The sequence below is a fragment of the Rhinolophus sinicus genome, chromosome 6 (assembly GCF_057876585.1).
Source record: "Rhinolophus sinicus isolate RSI-liver-muscle chromosome 6, RSI-T2T, whole genome shotgun sequence".
In the NCBI taxonomy this organism is placed as follows: domain Eukaryota; kingdom Metazoa; phylum Chordata; class Mammalia; order Chiroptera; family Rhinolophidae; genus Rhinolophus; species Rhinolophus sinicus.
In genome coordinates this window covers 5,699,838-5,723,301 of record NC_142506.1, presented here as the reverse complement: position 1 = coordinate 5,723,301, position 23,464 = coordinate 5,699,838, and the positions used below count along the sequence as shown (strand labels likewise).

Here is a 23,464-nt window from a genome sequence, read left to right as displayed (position 1 = left end):
TTTTTTGGCACCCCTGGTATATGGTCACAAGATGTAAAGCTCAGCACAGGGAATAAATTGACGGTATTAGAATAGCTATACAGTGTCAGATGGGTAGTAGACTTGGTTGGGTTATCACTTTGTGTGGGGTGTAAATGTCTAATCATTATGTTGCTTTGCACACCTGAAATTAATAAATAATAATAATAATAATAATAATAAAAAGAGAAAACCAGAGCTCGTCTAGGAAGCATTAGGTTGAGGAGTAGAAGCCACTGCTCCAGGTGGGAGAAGAACCTGAGTGTGATGGTAGAGCTGAGATTTGGGTCCAAAGGCCAACCTCTCTCCTCACGGCCACACCGCGTCCAGAGCAAGAGGCCATGCGGAAATGGGGGCGCTATTCCACTTGGTGCAAGAGACAGTCCAGACAGCTCACACTTCACGTCCCAAACCTCTTCATCTTCAGGCGTGTCTACACCCCACGACCAGACCATTCTTTCCCCAAACACGAAACGAGGTAATCCTCCAAGACGTTTTTGGACTCGGTCGTGGAAGGTCCAGGGTCCAAGCTTCTTGCCTTTGTCCTGCTCAGTTTCCTGAGGGAAACCACACAAGTGTGGTGACCAGGGCAGTGGCATCCGGACGTGCAAAGCACCTAAAATCCTCTCCAGGAAATTGCTCGCGGGGTAATAACAGCCTTCTGCCCGGTCCTTGCCCAGAGCCAGGTAACGTGTGAAGTCCTCTACACCCCATGTTTTCACTTACTGAATCCTTGGAGCATTCACAAAGCAAGTGGATTTTTTACCATCCCCATTTTGAGTGGAGAGAACAGCAGCTCAGAATGTTTAAGAAACCTTCCCAAGGTCACACAGCTAGTAAACGGAAACCCAGAGGTAGATACAGATCTGACTCCAGCGTCCTCCCTCCCACTCCTGCCACATGCAACACAATGGGAGTGAAGTGGACGTTTCCTTTAGAGATCCCAAGTCATTTCTCCAGCATCAATATACAGCCCCAAAGAAAAGAAAACAAACCAACAAACTCCCTGAACAAAAATCTCCCTGGGATTTCACAGGGATCAGTGTAAAACCAGATTCGGGCTTGAAACCTGCATTACCTTTATAATAGACAGGAGAGACCTGGCTCAGACAGATCATAGGCGCAATATCAGAGGATTTGCCTGCCACGTGGCGGTGTCACCCAGATCCTCGGAGCGTTCGTGAGTGGCTGGTCATCAGGGAAACAGGAACGGCACTGCGCTGAGCTCTGCTCAGTCCCCACCCGTGGAGGCTGAGGCTTTAGAGGTCTCTGATGAGGGGCAGAACAGGCTGCCTGTGAATGAGTCCCCTTGTCCCTGGGAGTGTGCCAGCAGGGCAGAACGGGTGCTTGCTGGGGGACCTGGCGGGGACCCCTGCCCTGGAGAGTTAGCTGGGCAGATAAAGCGAAGCCCATGAGAAAGGGACTGTCTGGAGGCCTCACAATACTCTGAGGTCAGCACCAGGCTCAGGTCTCTCCCTGCAGAGTCCTACGGGCATCAGGAGTCAGGGAGAAAGGTGGCACGCAGGACACTGAGAGCCCAAAGGGCACAAGGCAGAGCCACCACTTAGATTAAGACCCTCAATCCTGTCCCCAGTGTTACCCGGCCCAGGCCAACGCCCAGGACTTAGGAAGTGGAAAGTGGATATTATTAGGGAGCAGGGGGTGGGGATACCCTTCCACACGCTGGAGCATCCACAGAAACCAGGATCTACAGGGACAATGAGCCTTGAGCTTAGAAACAATGGACTTAAGGCCACATTGCGCTCCATCAACCTCTCCTTGGGGACTGCATGAGACTGGTTGTTGCATGAAGCCATGGCTGTTGTCACCTTGACTGATGGATGGGGCAGCAATACCAGGCACATTCCTGGGACAAAGAGATGTGCTTGGCCTGGCAGGAGTGGGTGGGAGGATGTTGCTGGAAACGGGTTTAGCTATGAAGCAGACCCTGTGTGCACGGGAAGAGTCAGCAAATATGTGAATGAAGGCATCTCTGTGTCCAGCTGGGAGGGAGGCAAAGACTAGTTGCACCTTATTCCGGCAGACAGTTTGGATGGGTCAGGAATTGGAACCCAAATACGCCTCTTTATTGTATTTTATTATTATTATTGACTGCCACTTCGGCTAACAGCAAACTTAATTCCTTTTTGGAAAACACTTTCCCATTTGGGGGACTGTACATTGAGGTGCCGACTCGGGCCTGAAACTAGACCTACTGAGTAATCTCTCAGGGCTTGCATCTTGAAGAGTAAGACAAGAGCAAAGACAACAATAAGAAAACAAACACCACCAGTCGGCCTCATTCCACTTAGAAGCATCTTCCTGCCATTGGAGAGCCTCTTTGAGTTGCAAGAAATGGAAAAGGCAACTCTTACCTGGCTTGAAAAATAAGAAGTATATTGGCTCAAATAACTGAAAAGTCCAGGCATAGAGCTTGATTTGGCTTACAAAAAGTTTGAGCCAAATTCATTAAGAATTCGGGATTTTAATCTTTTACACTAGTACCCACTGCATTGCATTCATGGATGGTCAGTCACTCACTCCATTCTCTCTCCCCACCACCCCTAGTACCAGTGGTTCCCAGGACTTATGCCTTGGGAACGGGCTCAAGTCAGCCTGCATTTGTCAAACTCAGATAAAGGGGGAGGCGCTTCAACGGGAATTCCATTTCAAGGTCCATTTCCGTGGGAATTTCAGACAGAATCTAGGAGTGTTACAAACATGATTGATACTGTGAGAACCAGATTCTGGTCTGGATGAAGCCCTGACATCTCAGAAACGGCTGTGGTTCCAAGCTCCTTCCTGGAAGCGGTTGGGAGGTTTTCACAGATGCAAGGAAGGAGGACTACCCAGTGACGGGGAGCACGGCTGAAATTCTCACTTAGGAAGTTATCTAGCAAAGAGGGAGCAGGCAGCCTGCTGCCATTCATTCAGTAAATACCTACTGAGTGCAAGATTTGTTCTAGTTGCTATTCTAGGCCCTGGGGACAGGAGATGGACAAAGAGACAAAAATCACTGCTCACAGTGGCATGTTTTCTAGTGTCTTCCTGTCCTTGGTAATATTCTGCTCATCACTGAGACCCACCTGAAACCATAGCATTCATGCATGAAGCGTCCACACATTCATATATTCCATCAACATTCTCAAATGTTTACCATGCAAGGCATTGAACTTTGAAGAAGCATGAGAAAAGGTCCTTTATGCCAAGAAGCTCACACTGTGGAAGAGGAGAGGTGGCAGGTAAACAGGTTGTGGTCTCGGTGCCGTTGGGGCAATGGAAGAGGTAGGACAGACTGCTATGGTAGCACAGAAAGGCTCCTAAACCAGACGGAGGGTGAGGGCATCATCAGAGGAGGTCTTTCTGGGAGAAGATTGGTGAGAAAGGCACCCAGGCTTGGGGCGGGGTGGTGCATCTCTTCTCCCCGTGGCAACCTTCTCCATCCTGTCTAGCTCCCCTTCCCACCTGTGAGCTCTTGACTCCCAACTTCACTGTCCTAAAACCCTGCTTCCCTTCCTCTCCCATCCAAGCCGTGATCTTGAAAACATCCCCTACCCCCCAAAATCCTCCTGCATGCTAATTTCTATCTCAGCATCTGTCTCTCTGAGAATCCAGACTAAGGCTGCAGTGAGTCTATCTGAGCAAACATCAATCTGAATTGGGCAGCGCTAAACTGAGAGTGGTTAGGAGTGCTCCAAGGACAGGAGCCAGGGGAGACACTGCTATAGGGAAGACACAGAAGAACAGCAAGAAAATTATTTCATTGGCTACAGCTTGAGCAGGTGCCTTAGGAAAGGTTACTTAACTGTTTGTGATTAGTTGTGCTTAAGTTTCATTTTCTTGAATTCGAATGCATTGACTCTGGCTTAGGTTTTGGTTTGCATGTATGGGCTATCAGTGCATTAGAGCCACATCCCAGTCTAATGGACTCCTTGTTTAATTTATTTAACACTACAAATCCACAGTAATCAAGACATGTAAATCAACGGTACAGCATTAAGCATCCACAATTAAATTCTCACATTGTTGATCAACTGATTTTCAACAAGTGTGCTAAGACCATTTGATGAGGAAAGAATACTCTTTCCCACAGAAAGATGCTGGGGCTACCTGATATCCACATGCAAAGTATGAGGTTGTGGAGGAGACCCAAGATGGCTGAACAGATAAACACTGTGCCTGCTTCCTTCCATTAACACATGGAAATCACAACTAAATTGCAAAACAATCAACCTGGAAAACCATCTGAAAGCTGGCAGAACAGAAGTTTTTTAACTACAAGTATAAAGAAGCCACAACGAGACTTGCAGGAGTGGCAGAGACACAAACTGGGCTGGTCCCAAACCTCTGTGGCACATGAAAGTTGGGAGGGAAACTTCAGCCATGGACGTTCCCCCCAGAGGGGTGAGGGACCCCAGCCCCCAGCTGGCACCCCAGCCCGAAGTACTGGTGCTGGGAAGAGGAGCCCGAACACCTGGCTGTGAAAAACAGTGGGGATTCTGACCATCCAGGTGGGATGGAAAGTGGCAAGAAACCCAGGTGTCCTCTTAAAGGGCCCTCACCCACCGCACAGACTCATTCGCTCGCAGACACTCACCTTGGGCTCCAGCGGAGGGAAGGTGACTCGAGGGACATCAGAGGCACACGGTGAGCAGACTGAAGTATGTGGCTTCAAGGCCAGCGCTGGAGGACAGTGCCATTTTCCGTGTGAGATGCTCCTCCTCCCGTGCAGCCGGCAGGCGGCCGCCATCTTTAGCGTGCTGAGCCCACCCCCTACGCTTAGGACCAAATCAGAATCTGATTGGTCTGCTGAGCTCTGAGGCTCCACCTTGCTGACTCACTGAGACCCTGCCCCACCCAATTCCCCCAACACCTGAGGCACTTTCTCCATGAGCAGCCAGCCCCACCAGCATTGCACGCTTTCTTGGAAAACAATCATAGTCCACAGGCCCCAGGCAGGCAGTGGCTGCCCTCACTGTGCTCTGAGACTTGCTGAGTAACTCCAGGCACAGCACTGGGACCAAATCAGAGTCCATGATAACCTGGTGACCACAACACTTCCCACTGTAGTGACTCTCTGAGACCCTGCTTTACCCAACTTGCATACCGCACGAGGCTTTGTCAGTGACTGAACCTTAGGGGAGTTGGCAGGTGGCAGCAGGACTCGGGGTGTCCTAGCTTTTAGCAGAGCTACCCAAGGCCCAATAGTGGTGGCAGCTGTCCTCAGTTCACAGTGTGGCCTCTCCCACATGCCTCTAGGTTTAGCACAGGGAGCGAAAAACGGTGGATCACTTTGTAGCTCCTTCCAGGTAGTCCCTGGCTGGTCACAGGCAGTGGGTGACCTGAGCCTACACCAGAGCCTCTCCCAAGAGGCCCCAGAAACAACATACTTGGAGGCTGGCTTCAGACCATAACAGAACGCCTCTCAATTAGCCCCACAAGTGGCACACACAAAGGGTGGTCTCAACAGGCACCAGAGCCTGTTGGGGTGAATCCCACTCAGTGGGGTAAGCCCCATACATAGAGCCTGTAAGCTATGGACATGGCCAAACCCCACAGCCAGTCAGCCTAGGGGTCAACCCCACCTACTAATGTGCCAATAGCAATTAAGGCTCAACTATAACAGGAGGGCACATACAACACACACAAGGGATATTCCTGGAGCAGATGACCAGGGAGACTGTGCCAGGGCCCCACAGGGCACCTACTATGTAAGGCCACCCGGCCAAGACTGAGAGACATTGCAGATCTACCTCATACATAGAAACAAACACAGAGAGGAAGCCAAAATGAGGAAACAGAAATGTGTCCCAAATAAAAGAAAAGGAGAAAACTCCAGAAAAAAGAACCAGACAAAATGAAGGTAAGCAATCCACCAGAGACAGAGTTCAAAACAATGATTATAAGGGGGTTCAAGGAACTTAGTGAGAACTTCAACAAAGAGATAGCAAGCATAAAAAAGAACATAGAAACCATAAAAAAGAACCAGTCAGAAGTAAAGAATACAGTAAGTGAAATGAAAAATGCACTAGAAGGAATCACTAGCAGACTAAATGAAACAGAGGATCAAATCAGCAATTTGGGAGATAATGTAGCAGCAAAAAGAAAAAAGAATCCAAAAAAATGAGGATAATTCAAGAGACCTCTGGGACAACATCAAGCATAACAACATTTGCATCATAGGGGAACCAGAAGGATAAGAGAGAAAGCAAGGGATTGAGAACCTATCTGAAGAAACAATGACTGGAAACTTTCCTGACCTGGTGAAGGAAATAAACATACAAGCCCAGGAAGTGCAGAGAGACAAAACAAGATAAATCCAAACAGGCCCACACCCAGACACATAATTAAAATGGCAAAGGTTAAAGACAAAGAGAGTCCTAAAAGCAGCAAGAGAAAGGCAATTACTAGCTTATGAGGGAGCTCCCATAAGCTCGTCAGCTGATTTCTCAACAGAAACTTTGCAGGACCAGAAGGGATTGGCACAGAATATTAAATGTGATGAAAAGCCAGGACCTACAACCAAGACTACTCTACCCAGCAACGCTATCACTTAAAACCAAAAGGACAGATAAAGAGCCTCCCAGACAAGAAAAAGCTAAAGGAGTTCATCACCACCAAACCAGTATTACAAGGAATGTTAGAGATTCCTTTAAGACATAAAAAAGGTCAAAATTATGAATAAAAAAATGGCAATAGCTACATATCTATCAACAATTACTTTCAATGTAAATAGATTATATGTTCCAATTAAAAGACAAAGGAGGGCTGAATGGATAAGAAAACAAAACCCTTACATATGCTGCCTACTAGAGACTCACTTCCGATGGAAAGACACACATAGAGATGAAAAGTAAAGAGATGGAAAAAGATAGTTCACAAATATGAAAACAAAACCAAACAAAAAGCTATTGCAGCTAAAATTATACCAGACAAAATAGACTTTAAAACAAAGGCTATAACAAGAAACAAAGAAGGACCCAGTAATCCCACTTCTGGGTATTTATCCCAAGAAATCCAAAACGTTACTTGAAGGGGACGTGTGCATCTGTATGGTCATTGCAGCATTGCTTACAATGGCTAAGATGTGGAGTCAGCCTGGCTATCTGTCGATGGAAGAATGGGTAAAGAGGAGGTGGTACATATATACAACGGGATATTTCTCAGCTATGGAAGGGAATGAGTTCTTGCCATCTGTGGCAGCATGGATGGACCAGAGGGTATGGTGCTGAGTGGAGTCTGTCAGACAGAGAAAGACAGATGCAACATGATTTTGCTTATATGTGGAATCTAAAGAACAAAATATACAATCAGAAATAAACTCATAGATACAGAGAACATTTCTCATGGTTGGCAGACGGAAGGGGGGTTGGGAGTATGGGTGAAAAATGAGACGGGATTAAGAAGTTGTTAGACAGAAGTCATGGGGATGTAGGGTACAGCATAAGGCATATAGTCAATAATATTGTAATAACTGTGTCTGGCATCAGATGGGTACTAGATTTATCAGGGTGATAGAGGAGAGGGGGCTGGGGTGCCAGGTGAAGAGAGCGAAGGAGTTAAGAAGTACAAATTGGTAGTGACGAAATAGTGATGGGGATGTAACTTAAAGCATAGGGAATATAGGCAATGATACATCAATAACTATGAATAGTAACAATATTAGACTACTCAGGGGGATCACTTCTTAAATTATATAAATGTCTAACCACTAGGCTGCACACCTAAAATTAATATAAAGTAATACTGAATGTCAATTGTAATTGAAAAATTAAAAAGGGAGGGGAGGCGAAGGGCAATAAGTGGTCCAAATGTCCAGGTATAAAGCAAATAACATACAGCATGTGGCATACAGTGAATACTAGTGTGATGGCTGGTACAGCGTCACAGGGTTGCTGGGTTTATTGTGGTGATCACTTCTTAAGGTATAAAAAGTTGAACAACTATGCTCTACCCCTGAAACTCATGTAATATTGTATGTTAGCTATATTTGTAATAAACATCTTTTAAAAAAGTACCTCTTCTTCATACTGCACAGAATTATTTCAAAATGGATCATAAACCTAAATGGAAGAGCCAACACTGTAAGTGTCTTAGGATAAAATATAGGAGTAAATCTGCAGGACGTTGGGTTAGGCAAAGCTTTCTGAGACTAAAAGCACAAATGGCAAAATAGATAAATTAGACTTCATTAAAATTAAAAACTTCTGTGCTTGTAGGATGCCATTAAGAAGCTGTAGAGTGACCTACAGAATGAGAGAACAGATTGGCAAAGAGAGACTAGATATGTCTTATAAGGAACTTGTATCTAGAACATGTAAAGAACTCTTACAAGTCAGTAATAAAAAGACAAATAACTCAACTTAAAAAATGGGCAAAGAACCTCAGTGGCTACTTCTTCACAGAAGAGAAACAAATGGACAACAAGCACATGACAAGAAGCTCAACCTCCTTCCTCTTTGGGGAAACGTAAGTCAGACCTCAGTGGGATACTGCTTTGCATCCACTCAGATTATTATAATAAAAAATACAGACGGTAACAGGCGTTGGCAATGGGGAGAAACGGGAGCCGTCATACTTGTACAGAGCGGGTGTCTGTAGCCACTGCGGAAAACAGTCAGGCCTTCCTCAAAAGGTGAAATACAGAGTCACCTGCGACTCAGGCGTTCCATTCCTCGGAATACACCCAAGAGAAACAAAATTATGTCTGCCTAAAACACTTGTTCATGAAAGCTGAAAACAGCATTACTCAGAATAGTCAAAATGTAAAAACAACCCAAATGTCCATCAGCTGATGAATTAATAAATAAAATGTGATGTATCCATACTATGGAATATTATGTGGATGTGGAAAGGAATAAAATACGCATATAGGCTACAACTGTGTGTGTGGTGTGTGCATAGGGTCACCCTGAGGACGTTACGCGGAGTGAAAGAAGCCAGTCACAACAGGCCACACGTTACAGGAGCCCATTTTTAAGAAAAGTCCAGAATGGGCAAATCTACAGACAGAAAGTAGCTTAGTGGTTGGCTAGGGCTGGGGGGAAGGTGGGGTGGGGGTAGAGTGATGACAAAAGCATAGCAGGTTACTTCAGGGCTCAGGAAAATGTTCTAAAATTGATCATGGGGATGGTTGCACAATTCTGAAGATACAAACACCCACTGAATTGCATACTCTCAATGTGTGAAGTGCACGATAAGACAACTGTATCTCAATAAAGCTGTTAAAAATGAAAATCAGGCCTCTAGACTCTAAAGTGTATGCTTGGTCCTGGCAACAGGTGGCTTCTGGAAGCTGGTTTTCCCCGAGACCAGGGCAGGAGTGGGGGGACCGGAGTGTCCTTTACTTCTGAGTGAGCAGGAGGGGGCTCTGGGTTAAGTGCAAGTGTGGCAAGGACATCTCCGGGGGTCGCTCCTGGGGTCCTGTCTCACTGCAGACCTGCCTTCTCACTTCATTTATAGTCAAACTCCAGTTTTTCCTGCGTCACTGGGGCTTCGGCAGCACACAAAACTGGCTTTGAGTTCGGCTCGGCTGTGGGAAGCTCTGAGACACTGGCAATTTCCCTGGTCTCTGTGGGGTTCAATCTCTTCATCTGTCAATTTCAGGAGAAAAAGAGGTGACTCGCAGCAAGTTTGAGAGCCTTAAACAGATGAGGCTTCAAGCAGGGAGTTCGGTGTCTGGGCCACGGTGAGTGCCCAGCAGTTGTCTCTTCATTCCGTCTCCCTAATGGGGGACATGTTGGCACTGCTTTTAAGCACCTGGAGAGATCCTTGTGAATAGTGGGGCAAACTCATCTGTTCTCTTACCACAATGATAACGATGATAAAGAAACCGCTGTCTCTTAGCGAGGGCTCTTCCATTTTCAAGAAGGTTTGCACATCTAACGCATTCAATGCTGGCTCAGCCCCCTGCGAGGGGCCTGGGATGAGGAGGCAGGAGCCAGTCGTGGGGGTGCCTTTGGAGAACTTTCAGGACAGTTGAGTTGGCCTCAGATGGCCCAGGCACCACCCCATGTCCTCACTTTTATCTCCAACCTCTTGCTGGGTCCAGGCTGCTTCCCCATCGCCACTGGCACATTCGTTCCTCTAGTTTGGAATGAGCAGTTCTGATAAGTCCAACTGATGCTCGGAATCCTTGGGAGGTCAAGGAGCTTGGGACCCATGTGTCATCTGTACAGTGATGGAAGCCAGATGCTGCAGAGGGACTGGAGCCAAAGGGAAAATAAGAAGCTCAGTGAAAGGTCTAGGAGCCCGGATGCCTCCCCGACCCCTGGGTCAAAAAGGCAGAGGAAACGCTCACAGCTCTGCTCGGACACCCTGCATCTCCAACACTTCCTTTGGGTTCCCATTCTGAGCACCTACTGCATGCAACCCAGCGGTGCCCTGGGAGGGGCCCAGGAGGGGCAGGGAGAGGAGTCGCTTCCCATCCGGTGCAAGCTTCTTATCTTACTGCACAGGGGACACTTTGAGGATTGGTGACGGTCCACGGGCCCCACTGAGGAGTGATTGTCTCAACCACTATTGCCCAAACAACAAAAGAACAACACGATATAGCAACAGCTTACAGCCGCTATCGGATATTAAGCTTTTATAATGTGTCAGATACTGAACTAGCGCTGTATATATGTGGTCTCATTTAATCCTTAAACAAAGTAATCTTACCCTTTTTTTCTCAAATGAGGAGATTGAGGCTCTGAGCAGCACATGACATACTAGCTTGTCACACAGCAGGTCAGTGGTGGCACTGGAGTCTGCACCACCTCTCATTTTGATCCTTACTCTGCCCATCACCGATGGTAGCGACTAATTGTCCCATGGCGATGGGGCCACGTGGTCTGTGAGGAGCAGGACGAAGAGGTCAGCTTAGCAGCTCAAGTCTGGGTGGGCTGACGTCAAGCCCAACGGTGTGACCCAGGGCAGTGGGGCGGCAGGAAGCCGTGGGTGGAGTCAGTTGGAATAGGTGACCTGGAGCTGTTCTGTGAGGTCTGTCCCAGCCCTGCCCCCTTGTCCAGCATTCAGTGGGGTATGAGCTGGGGTCCCAGCATTTTGGGGTTGGATCCCAGCTCTGCTACTTCTGAGAGTGGTTTGTCCTTGGCAAGTCCTTTCACCTCTGTGCTCCTTTCTTCATCCATAGACTGGAAAGTCTAGTCACATCTACCTCCCCAGTGCCATCGTGGGAATGAAAGATGCTCCACCTCAAACGCTTACTTAGCACAGTGATAGCTCACCGGGCCTCCTCACGTGTCACTGATGTTGTGACAGTCAACTGTGAGTGCGCTCTTAAAATGGGTAGCGATGTCAGCTCGTTTTCAGCTCTGAAGATCAAGCATTGTTCTTAGAGGGGCGTGGTAGATAATGAATGTTTGACACAGACACACATCTTTTGTCTGAGCACAAAATAAGCTCACGATACCACATCCTATTTGGTACATGACACCTGAAATAGTCACCACAAAGCACTAGAGGAGAATTGAACTTCTTCCCTTTGTCCTGTCTTTTGTCCAAAGCCTGTGTCAAAAGACAGTGGCAGACACTCTAGTTCACAGCTAGGAGACGATGTGGAGGCAGGAAATTGATCCCAGAGGAGATGCTTCAAGAAGAGAGAAATAGACGTTAGCAAGGACTGGTGTCTGTCTAACTGCAAGGCCATTATTCACGTTATTCTGTGTGAATGGTGCCCTGGACTTTCACAACATGGTGGCATTCCTTTATGTTGTGCCTTTAAGTTTGTCTTACAGGGGCAGCTCCCAGAGCCACACGGCAGAGTTGGCTCACCAAGGGACCGGCTGCCTGGTTGTGTCTGCTCTCATCATTGTTAGAAAAATGGATCCCTCGCATCTGCCTGTTTCTCCAGGTAACTCCTTTCTAAATCAGTCTTGTGTGGATTCATCTGACTGGCAGACCTTAAATCACATGGCTGTACCTAAGCAGCAAGGGAGGCTGGGAAATGTAGTTTTTTTGGTGTGTGTGTGTGTGTGTGTGTGTGTGTGTGTGTGTGTGTGTGTGTGTTTAATTCTCACTTCCCTCATGAGGAATAGGCTGGATGGCAGAATTTACTTGGAAGAGAACAATCAATACACAGAGAGTGTGTACAAAAGATTTTAGACAGCTACAAAAGATGGAAATGAATAGCTATGAAGTAACTAAGTAGGGTCAAGACATACTGGCCCCTCCTGGGATAAAGAGACTCCATCGATCCTGAGAGAAGAGAGAAGGAAGAAAATGTAGTTGACACTGGGGGCTGGTTCTGGAGTGGTCAGGCATCTGAGGGGCAGCTCAGCTGACTCCTGAACCCTCAGAAGCTCTCACACCTCTCCCCTAATCCCCATCACCACCCAGGAAACTTTTGGGTACATGGGCCTGGCAAGTCAGCTGTGGGGCCACTTACCAAAGCATTTGTTCCTTCAATGTAGAGACACGTGGGTCCTCCCTCTCACCAGACGCTGTGCTGGACCGGTGCAGATGTGAGTAAGAGGTGGTGCTTGTCCTAGAGGTGTTCTCTGTGTAGTGGGGGAGAAAGCACCTGAGCAAAGCAGCAAGTGCAGTGCTGCCCAGGATGAAAGTATGAGTCAGGAAGGCTTCATGGAGGAAGAGGCACTTGAGATGAGCCTAATGTAGGAGTTTGTTTACAAGGCAGAGAGCGATATGGTGTGGAATCATTAGAGCTGTTCATCCAAATATTGCTGGCTCTCTGCTCTCTGGGCCAGGATAAGACAGGATTCCCAGGCCCCTTGAGTTGCTTTGGCCCATGGAGCTGAATGGAAAGTTGAAGGCACAGTGCATGGTTTGCCATGTTTGTTCCCACTGCTGTGGTTCTGCAAGCACATGCTGAGCCTCTGTCTGCCTGGGTCACAGAGGGATGACAATGAGAAAACACTTCCTAACCCACCTCCCTGTAACACCTTGGAACATGTAGAACAAGGTTTAGGGGATGTTTGTTTCAGTAGCATTACTTAGCTCACCTTGACTAACACCTAAGAGCATCCCCATGGGCAAAGAAAACAGCCCAAGAAAATGCCTGGAGGTGAGAAATACCCCCATGTGTCTGGTGAACCTGGAAGTTCCATATGGCTATTGTATAAAGTAGGAGACAGAAAAATGGAGAGGTGGGCAGGGCTGAATATCGAAGGCTCTGTTAAGCTTTACACAAGGGCTGAATCTTGTTTTCTTGTGAGCAGTGGGGAGACAGTAAGAATTACATTTCAGAAAATTTTCTTTAATTGTGGAAAATGGATTGGAGGTAGCTATACCTGGATACGGGGAGATCAGTGAGGACCTTGCTTTAATAGTCCAGGTGAAACTATTAAAGGTGAGCCTGGGTTACAGCCATGGCGTGGAGGTGGAGAAGAGGATCGCATGGAGAGGACGCAGAATCTGTAGGACTTGATGACGGCCTGTACCTAAGGGGGAGGGACAAGAAAGAGGGCAGTCTCATCACAAAGCCTGTGCTTCACCATCCTCTAAGCCAGTTTCCTTTTGATAAACGCTTTTGCAAGCATCTGTTTTGATGCTCAAAATTGCCCTCGAAATCCGGTTGAGCAAATACTGTTTTTACTTTATACATGAAGAAACCGAATCTCAGAGAGGTGGTGGATGGGTTACTTAAACGTCAAAAAGCTTGAACTCGGGTCTCCTAATAGCTAATCTGTTCTTTTTTCATCTAAATCACCCTGAATTCATTTACTTAGATATTTTAGGGGTGAAATTAGTTTATATGGGGGGTGGGGAGCAATTAGGTAAGAGGGGATTGATAGTTGGTGGAGCTGTTGCTTTTCAGCCATAGTTATGCCCCTGATTTATCTGCAAGGGTTCAGGCATATGCTACACACATAAAAAGCAACATGCTCGAAGGAAGCACCATATACCACAGTCTGGATTTATAAGACTCAAATGAGTGAGTTTTATTCCGCTGGTAAAAGCTTTTTTTTCCTTCTTACTCTATCAAACTATTCCTCGTAGGGTTTCTTAAAAGAGCAATCTCAGTCTCCCATGATGCTTTTAAAATGCAATTTATTGCACACAGTTTATTAGCATTCCATGGCTTCGTAATGCAGACCATGTTCAAAATGGCACGCATCCACTCGTAGAATTATGCCAGCTTGAGACGTCATTAGTTTGGTATTTCCAGTTGTCTTCTCGGTTGTTTTGGATAGGGACACAGAGAGCCCAGTCAATTGTGTGTTTTAAAATAGCTTAATCTCTCCAAATCAAACTCAAGGTGGAATACTCTATGGAACGTCATGAACAGAGAGGTGGTGTGGGCACCGGAGAGGCCACCATTGGGAGACCTGGCTTCTGGTGTTCCCCTTGACCTCCAACACGCTGAGACCTGGGCCAGCATCCCGTGTAAATCTCACTCTCCTCTTCTGTAAGTTGAGGACATGCAAGGCCAGTGGCTTACACTTATGCATTTATTCCTTTAATGATCTGTTCATTTATTTAATGTTTTTCAGCTGCTGAACCATTACCAACCCCCCTCTACCCAGAAAAAAAAAAAAAAAGAAAAGAAAAAAGAAAACAAAACATTACACAGAAACCCAAAGTATAAAGCAAATAAAAGCAAACAGCTCTGGGTTGGGGGGTCTGACTCTCCTGGCCATCCCTTATTCCCATGGGAGACCGTGGCTGTGGGAGTTTTTCGGGTTAGGTCATCATTCAGGTACCTTCTTGTTTGGGGTCCTCCTGGAAGGTGTGAGTCTCCACCCTGCCTCAGCCACTGAGTAGCTCTGAGAGCTCAAGTAGGTCACGAAGTTGCTTCAGGCCTCTGTTTTCTCAGCTGTGAAGTGGGGTGGTAAGAAGCATATGACACTTGAAGGGCTCTGATAAAGAAATCCTAGCACATCACTCACACACCCCCGGGGACAGACAGCCTGTCTTCTATGCATTCCTCCAGCATGAACCCTTGCCCAATGTTTGTTCTTTTTCCAAACTTTTGTTTTCCAACAGACATTTACAGGAATTTTACCAGATGAGATAGAAAAGTTATGAGGTTTCAAACTCAGTTATCACATAGCTCAGAAGGGCTAGGGCTGAGGGCTTGGCCCCACGCAATTGCCCTGGGCATGGATTGTTTCTTCAGTACTGCATTTTAATCAATCTGAATGGCAGGGTTTTAAGACATCCTATTAGTGGAGATGTTAAAATGTTAAAAAAACAAAACAAAACAAAAACAACCTGTCTTAGACTCAAGGAAACAGAGTAAGAATGATATGCCCGATGCCTTGAGCCTCTTTTACAGACGGGACAATTGATTCTCAGTGAGTCTAAGTATGTCCCACTCAAGGTCACACTGCTATTAGTAGTTAGTGGAGTGTTGGCCTTGAGACCCAGCCATGCGTCTCCTGTCCTGTGTCTTCCTGGATCACATTTGATCCCAGAATCATCACTTCCCACCACTGTGCTTTACACCATAAATAAACTCCTTTTTTGTTGGGGCCATCAGGGACCATTCTCAAGGAAGTGGGGTTAGGCAGGAAGGATATTCTGTCCACAGCTATTTCGAATGAAACGAAAGTTTATTCTTACCTTAACTTCGACAATTCTGGGGCTTTATAACAAAAGAAGGGTGCAGAAGTACTTCGATCACTCTGTCAGTTTTTTCGTTTGTTTCTGTTTTTTAACTCTTTCTTCATTTCATCGCTCTGCGTCCCTTCAGGACTGTGCACTTGGGCGTCAACCAGGGCAGTGACAGCTGCAGAGGAAAGGGCAGGTGGCCTCCTCTGACCCCTTCAGGCCCAGGGCCCACACGGAGGGCCATGAAGAGTGTGAGGGCTTTGCTCTCAGGCACCGTTGGTGGCCCTACCTTAGCTCTATCTATAGGATGTACCAAAAAAGTAAACACAGGGAACACTGCATGTGTCTTCAGGAAACACATTTTCACACGTCAGCAAAAATCAAATAAATTGTGCAAATATTTGACTAATCCACCCCTATCTTTAGAAGCAGGAGAAGTCAAGGACCTCAGCGGTTTGGGGATGTTTAAACTATCCAAATGCAATCATGGCACTCACGCTGTGGAGGGCAGAGAGATAAATAAATGCCCATCCCTACAACCGAGCAGCAGCTCCAGATGGAACATTCTGGTTGATTCGGTGCGGAGGAGAGAACGTAGACTGTGGAATCAGGCAGAGCTCGGTTTGAATCCTGTGTGAATCATTAGCAATCTAAGGAGGCTTCACAAGATGCTCCAGCTCCCTGAGCCTCAGTTTCCTCCCCTGTAAAATGGGGATATTAAATTTAGCCTACAAACCATCTGGAAATTCCATGAGCTGGAATTGTTCTTGACACGTCTCAGGTACTCGATACACTGGTTTCCTCCCCTATAAAATGGGGAGAGATTTTAAAACTGAACAGCGGACTATGGGGCAGGATTGAGACACGAGGAATCCACAGGCACATGCCTATGATTTGCCTCAATAATTTGTCAGGTCTGAGGGGCAGTTTTCAAACTTATCTGGCCATAGAACCCCTTCCCCCCACATGACGTATATGTAAACCCTGTGGAACTAGATTATAAGGAGTTGCTGAGCCGTGCGCCTATCCCTGAGCCCACTGGAATCTTGGTTTAAAAAGGTTCTCTACCAAGGGGAACATGCACCAGTCTGCCACCAGCACAACAGCCCCCTGAGAGGGAGCAACTCGGAGAACTTCATTCTGAGAGCTTGCGCTCTGTGGGGATCTGGTTGGGTGACCTTGGGCAAAAAGCTTCACCTCTCAGAACTCCAGTTTTTCCATCTGATACACGGGGGCAGGGCTAGCCCTCCTTCTGCAGAAGTTGTGAGCAGGGAGAAGGAAGTTTGCAAAGTGCTCAGCGAGGTAGCAGGTCCAGAGGGGTGGCCTTAGAGCTCCAGCTTAGAGCTCTTTGTGCTCCAAAGTCGGGCTGGCCCTGCTGACAATGTGTGGCTTTTTTCTCAGCCAGCATGAGCCTGTTGGGACATCTCTGTCTGTGCTTCCTCCTTGGAGGCTGGGCGGGCCTCTTTGAAACAGCTGGCGTGTGCGTTTCTGTCCTCGAAGCATTGTCTCATAAACCATCTGGCAGAATGGTGCTCCACGCTACCCAAAGGGAGGCTGAAGAGCCCGTCCAGCGTGGGGCTGGTGAATCGCTAAGCCCTGCCAGGCCCCAAGCGCTCGCTGTATTTCCTGGTGAAGGAGGATGTAATATCATTTAAAGAACTGTTCAAAAACAAATGAGAACAATTGATGGAGCTGGGATCCATTCACGTGGAAGAGAAGGAAAAAACGTGACTAATCATAGCATGGTAATGAACCTCATATGCTTTTCTGTTTACATTTTTCCAGAGCAGTTAGGCACGCATGTGCTGAGTTATCGGCCTGTAATTTCCTGTCCTGCCCTATTCCCCACCTGACACGGGGAACCATTTTCTCCAAGTCCCCTATTGCTGCTGTGGCTGACATTAGGGTTAGATAGCCACCTGCAGCCTTGGGGACTGAGTCACCTGGTCCAGGCAGATTTGCTCTGTCTTTTCAGGGGTGCACATTCTTGCTTCTTCTGCCTCGTTGTCAGCCCAGGCGGCTCAGGGCCCAGGCCGCCCCTCTGGAGTCAGGCCTGGAGGCCTACCCCTCTCTCCTGCTCTCTGGACAAAGGCTGCTGGGATTAGGGTGAGATGAGTGAGGCACTCAACTCAGTATGAAATCTAAGGGGGTCCCAAAAACCTCAGGTATCACGGTCAATATTTTACTGCCAGATTAAAAAAAAAATCAAAATAAATGCAAAACATCTACGATGAACAAAATATCAAAAATTGTAACAAAGACAGAATCTGACGCTTCTGCACTTACTTGCATGTGCCTAACCCTCTCCCCATTGGACATGTCCTTATTTAAAAAACATGAGTTTTACTCATCGTCATGTAGTTTCTGCATTAACTTTGATTTCATAGAATATTGAATTGAACGTTATTTATCTTGATGACTGAGTTTCTCGGAGCCGTGTTAATTTTCACATAGGAGGGAAGTACCTCTCTTACCTAACCCTAGTCCTTGCCCTACTTAGGACGCAACGGACGAGAGGCCACGGTTCCCCTGAGGATACTGGACAAGTATCTGCCCATGCTCCCTAGGAGCACGGCCCCCAAGCTTTAGAGTTGGAGTGAAGGGTTTGGGTTGTGGGGGGATGTTGTGGGAAGCCTCACCGTGGTTGCAACTTTCAACAGAGCTCTCCCGTTTGGTACCAACTCTAAGCCTGACTGGTGATTTGTTCCAAATATCTGGTGGCTGCTCGATTTTGAAACCTCACTGGTGCTCAAACCTGCTTACCGGATGCACGAGGAAATGAAGAAATAAATCCTCAACTGCATTTTCAATTACTTGTAGAAATCTCCCTGTAGAACCCCCGGTCTTGTCACACTCACCATGCCCAGGTTCTACCTCAGTATCGTTTCTCCAACTGCAGATGTTGGAAGAGAAGGCTCTTCCCTGGGCGACAGCATCGCACAGGTTAGTGCAGTGGCCAATCAGGAACAGTAGTAGTAACCCAAAGTATAGCAGCTCTATATTAATGGAGATACTGCATTGAATTTTTAACCATTGAGCGACTGTGAACAGATAGAACCAGCTCTCTCTGCAGCATATAGTTCACCCCTCATACAGAGAAACCAGCTTTCCCTCTGAAGATCATCGGGAGGTATAAAAGAACAAAAATAACATTGACTCAGAAAGGTGAAAGAGAACGAGAAGCCAGAAAAAGAAAGATTGAACTATTTTTATAGTCACACCTGGCTGAGGGTGTCACTAACTCTCCAATGAGAAGAAATTTGAGTTCAGCAAAATAAAACTGTACAAGGGAATGAATGCTAAATATATTACTGGGTTCAAGTTAACTTCATAGTTTATTTTTTGGTGTGGTTGATTCATTCTCAACTAACCTTTGGATGTTTGTATAAAGCCCTGAGAAAAGGGATCCCTTAGGTTGTGGGCAATCTGAATTGATTAGCCCGACACTGAAAAAATGCCTTAAAAATTCTGGTGCCTGTGTTGGGAGAAGCTGGTAATAAATTCATGCTGGAGAAATGTACTGAGCATGGCTTATTCAGGGATGGGGTACCCTGCACCATGCCAATGGTCTCTGCTGTTTTAGAGCTCCTACGGGGTATTGGGCCGCATGTAGAGCACGGAGGATGAGAGGGGTTAAGGCTCAGTCCTGGGACCACAGTCTGTGAGGTGAGGCAGGTGTGCTCACCAGCATGGGCCCAGTGACAGAAAGGTCATGGCAGCTGTGTGCCAAGGATAGAGGGCCCCTCGGTGAAGACCTGATGGAATCTACTTTCCCTGAGGGGTTGGGGATGCTGCTGCTTCAGAAAACCTCTGTACAGTTGGGGCCATTCAAATGGAGTCTTGAAGGAATGCTGACCATATGGCAATGGAAGGTCGAGCAGGGGCCACTCCGTAGCCTTGGAAGGTGAGTGACCCTTTCCTGTTAGTGGCTTGCCAGGCTGACAAGTGCACAGGGACGTTCTAGGTGGAGCAAACCCCCACATCAGGAAGTTGTGCCTTTGGAGACTTGAGTTTCCTTGGGGTGCAGGAGTGATGATGGTAAGGGATGTGGTTGATGAGGAGAGGGTGTAGCTGGTTCATAAAGGGGCTTGTGTGTCTCACTAAGAAGACTTTCTCTTGCTTCTAAAGGCTGTTAGCTATGAGAGGTTTGCATTTGGACCATCAGGCAGTTGATCTCAGGGAGGACAGAGGCAGTGGCTCTCTGATTGCCTCAGGGTCAAAGAGCTTATTGTCCCCTGACTTGGGGCTCTGATTTTCAAGGGTTTTTAATCTGGTAGGGGGACTGACAAGCGCCTTCTCTGCTCTAGCCTTTTAGAAGAGGTTGGCGTCAGCCTGTATTGCAAGGTGCTGTTCAGCTTTATCATTCTCCAAACGTATTTGCAATGTGCGCCTGGCTCTGTGCCGGAAACATCAATATGGACTCTCCCAGGTAATTCACATAACAGCTGGAAAATGGGGCATCGTGGCCCCATGTTGAGAAGAGGAAACTGAGGCTCAGAGGTCACATGTAGGACAAGAGGAGCTATGGCATAAATCAGGTCTTCTGACTCTGACGTTTCATGCTCTTTCCATAGATACACATTGCCTGGTAAGTCCCTTCCTTCCTTTTCCTTTCCTCCCTCCACCTTCCACCCTCCTACTCTTTCCTTCCTTCCCTCCTTCCCGTCTCTCCCTCCCTCCCTCCTTTCCTGCCTCCCTCCCTCCTTCCCATCCCTCTACGTTTCCCAATCGTTCATCTATCACACATTGACTGAACAACATGAGCCCCCACCTTAGTCCCAGGGTCATCAGCTACCTGATGCGACTCTTCCAGCCTGAGTTCAGTTCAGCAAATATTTCTTGAGCAGCTTCTATGTGGCTGGCATCGTCCAAGCCCTGGGGATTCCGTGATGGATGAGACAGGGTTCCTGCTCCAAAGACCTCTGCCTAATGCAAGAAACAGATGTATGCACCAGAAATTACAGTGCACTGAGATAAGTGTTACAATGGGCTATGCACATACCCCTCAGGACCTCATTTCCCCCACATAGTAAGATCAATGATTTATTTCCAGTTCTGACACCCCTGTGCACATGCTTTTGGAATGAAAAGTCAGATCAGGCTGTGCAGGGTCTGCGGGCCTGCGTTTATGCCCAGATCCAGCTTTCATGGTCTCTGGTGTCTACCATTCAGAATTCCTTATTAAATAAGGGGGGAAGCTGTGCAAAGTTTACATTTTAAGTTTTAATGCTCAATGAAATAATAATAAAACTTGCACAGAAATTTTCATTTGAAATGACGGAGTTCTCTGTGTCAGTGAGTGATGGAAGGATGACTCCGGATGTGCTTAGTGTCTTACAAGATCGAATGATAAATCGGTTCAAGGGAGATGGTCAATATTTATATGAGAGAGTAAAAGTTTGATTCACTCATTAAATATTTTAAAGAAGAGAAAATTAAAAAGTATTGACATATGCATAGGAAAAACTAAAATAAACATTAAGGTGATCAAACAAAATGTTAGAGTGTTTGTCTCTGGGTCGGGGGGTTATACATGGTATTTATTTCTTTTTCCACATTTTTATATGTCTTCTAAAAATTCTGCAATAAGCATGTATTGCTTATAGTTTGAGAAAATAGACATTACCTTTTCAAAAAACTCTTGGTGGCTTGAATATTGAATTCTGTGAGTGGGCTTTCACATGTCCAGACCTTTCCTGGAAGGAATTCAGAATTGCCTCATGTGATGCTTTTTCATTTCTAAAATGAAAATTAAATGGTTTGAAATGCTTTTAACGAGCATGCTTCCTAAGCAGACCTATGCGAGGTGAGCTGGGGAGCCGAAACGCCAGGCTTCTGTAGGACAACCCCCGCCACAGTGCCTAAAATTCCACTGGCAATTATGAGACCTCACAGGGACATCACACATGTTTAACGAAGTGGATCAGAAGTGAGTTGACACCTCTTCTCACAGATAATAATAATGAGATAATTCCTCTGGGGTAACTAGATCTTGAATTATTTTGATTATTTGCAACCCAAATGGCTGCCCCTCTCTCCTCTCATTCCTAGATGTACTGATAAATGTTCAGAGGTGCTCTCTCGTTGTTTTGGAATGTGTCACACTCTAAGGATATGCCCTTAGAGGAAACAGATCAATACGCTGACTATTCACCTGATGAAGGAACTGGGGATGGTGCGTTGGATAATTGGTTGTAGAGAATGAATGACAGAGAGGCCAGGTGGCATGGGGTGGTCAAGATCATCCTTTTGCGAAGTTCCTGGTTTCCCTAATTCATCCTCTGCCCCTGATGGCTGCATGGTGGCCCATTGTGGGAGCGATGGAGACAGAGGGCATTTGGTATCAGAGCATTGGGACCCTGGCTCCTTTCCACCACAAGCTGCTGTGTGACCCTGTGCAAGAATTACCCTCTCTGTGCTACAGTTTCCTGACTGGTACAATTGAGAGGATTTAGTCCAAGGGGATGGAGTTCAATTCTGCAATTCCAGGTACTGACGTCTCATTCAGCAATGAGGACGTGATCAAGATTCATCCCGGAGCGCCCTTTTAATCTAGCATTTGTGGTCACAGAAACAGGCTTCTTGTAGAACAAAGATCAGACACTGGACACACAGGAACCCACATCTGCCTTGTAATGGAGTGGGTCTACGGACACCACGACGACCAGCCTTGACCCGGGACACCGGGCCACATTCAGCGCTGATGCCCTCCCAATGCCCTTTCTGCACTGCGAGCTGTTCGCTGAGCGCCCCTCGTTCACACAGTATCAGATAGGAGATCTGCTGCCTACGACAGAAATCTGACCGCAGTGGCGAAAATAAATAGGATTTATGTATCTCCCGACACAGGAAGCCCAGGGGGAGGCCGTGGAGGGCCTACAGGAGTTCTCAGTGATGCCGGCAGGCTCCTCCCTCCTAATCCTCTGCCATTGCAACCTGGTGTATAGAACGTACTCACAATCGCAGAAATAAGGCAAATGTTGCTTCGCTGGGAAGCCGCCTTTATTTTTCTCCAGGCGGCCACAGTGTAATCTAACGCATCCCAAGACACATTATACAAAGGTAACATCGACGACCTTTGTCCTCGGTCTAATCCTCACATATCCTGGACATCGCCAGTGTTACTGATTCATGGCCCAGTGATAATGTGGATGGGATGGGTCACACTCCAAGGACACGTCATTCGAGGAAACATCAATAAGGCTGACTATTCCCATGGCAAAGGAATTGGGGACAGCACGCTGGATAGCTGGTTGTAGAGAATGAATCACCACAGATTGGCCATTGGCTTGGAGGGGAAAGGCCAAAGCTCCTGAGTCAGCTGTGTCTCTTACTATTTGGGAGATCCCTCCACTCTATACAGAATCATAGAACTAACAGTAGTAGACAGAGAGTAATAGAAGCAATGGCGATGGCAACGGTGTTGATGTCACTTGAACCTTATCGGATTGTTTTGTGAACTACTTAAAATGCGTTAAAACAAAGAAAAACCCTAAAACCCAGAACACTGACAGACCACTCTTGTGATGGAAATAAAGATCAATTATTAGGATTACAGTTCTTGGAAATGCTCAAACAAGAAGAAAGAAAAAGTGCTTTGAGGAGCAGTGAGCTGTGATACGGGGAAAGCTTTGCCCCGGAGCGTGTGCAAAGCGATACCTGGCAGAGTGTTCGACTTGGAAAACATTCCTCTCTGTGAGCCAGACCCGGGCTCTGTTCACCTTTGCTGCCTTCGGACATTGGCCCCTTAGTGCTCGTGGACACTGTCTTTGAGTCGGCCTGTTATGGTCAGGGGCGGGTCTTCTTTTCTCCAGGGTCATGTACAGAACAGCGATTCTTCCAAGGGGGCCGGGCAAGGGGTGTTTTGTATTAGTATCGAATGGACTGAGGGAGGGTCTTTGTCAGATATATTCCCTTCAATTCACCCTTAATT

General features: G+C 46.9%; 2 long non-coding RNA genes across 3 annotated transcripts in view; both read right to left on the bottom strand.

Moving 5' to 3' along the window:
* Positions 1-908: 908 nt before the first annotated feature.
* LOC141567835 (uncharacterized) lies at positions 909-20,155 on the bottom strand. Of its 2 annotated transcripts, none has more exons than XR_016021470.1 (6): positions 15,544-20,155; positions 14,682-14,794; positions 13,269-13,418; positions 12,407-12,565; positions 10,681-11,608; positions 909-10,223 (listed from the first exon to the last, which is right to left on the bottom strand). It is a non-coding gene; the product is annotated as an uncharacterized LOC141567835 (long non-coding RNA). The 2 variants fall into 2 exon arrangements; XR_016021471.1 differs by having other exon boundaries at positions 12,407-12,518.
* A 106-nt stretch (positions 20,156-20,261) lies between these two features.
* LOC148757827 (uncharacterized) overlaps positions 20,262-23,464 on the bottom strand; it is an 85,313-nt gene continuing 82,110 nt past the window's right edge. Inside the window, exons 3-4 of the long non-coding RNA XR_016021628.1 lie at positions 21,158-21,270; positions 20,262-20,457 (exon numbers count right to left, since the gene is read on the bottom strand). This is a non-coding gene — a long non-coding RNA (uncharacterized LOC148757827). The remainder of the gene's footprint in view (positions 20,458-21,157; positions 21,271-23,464) is intronic.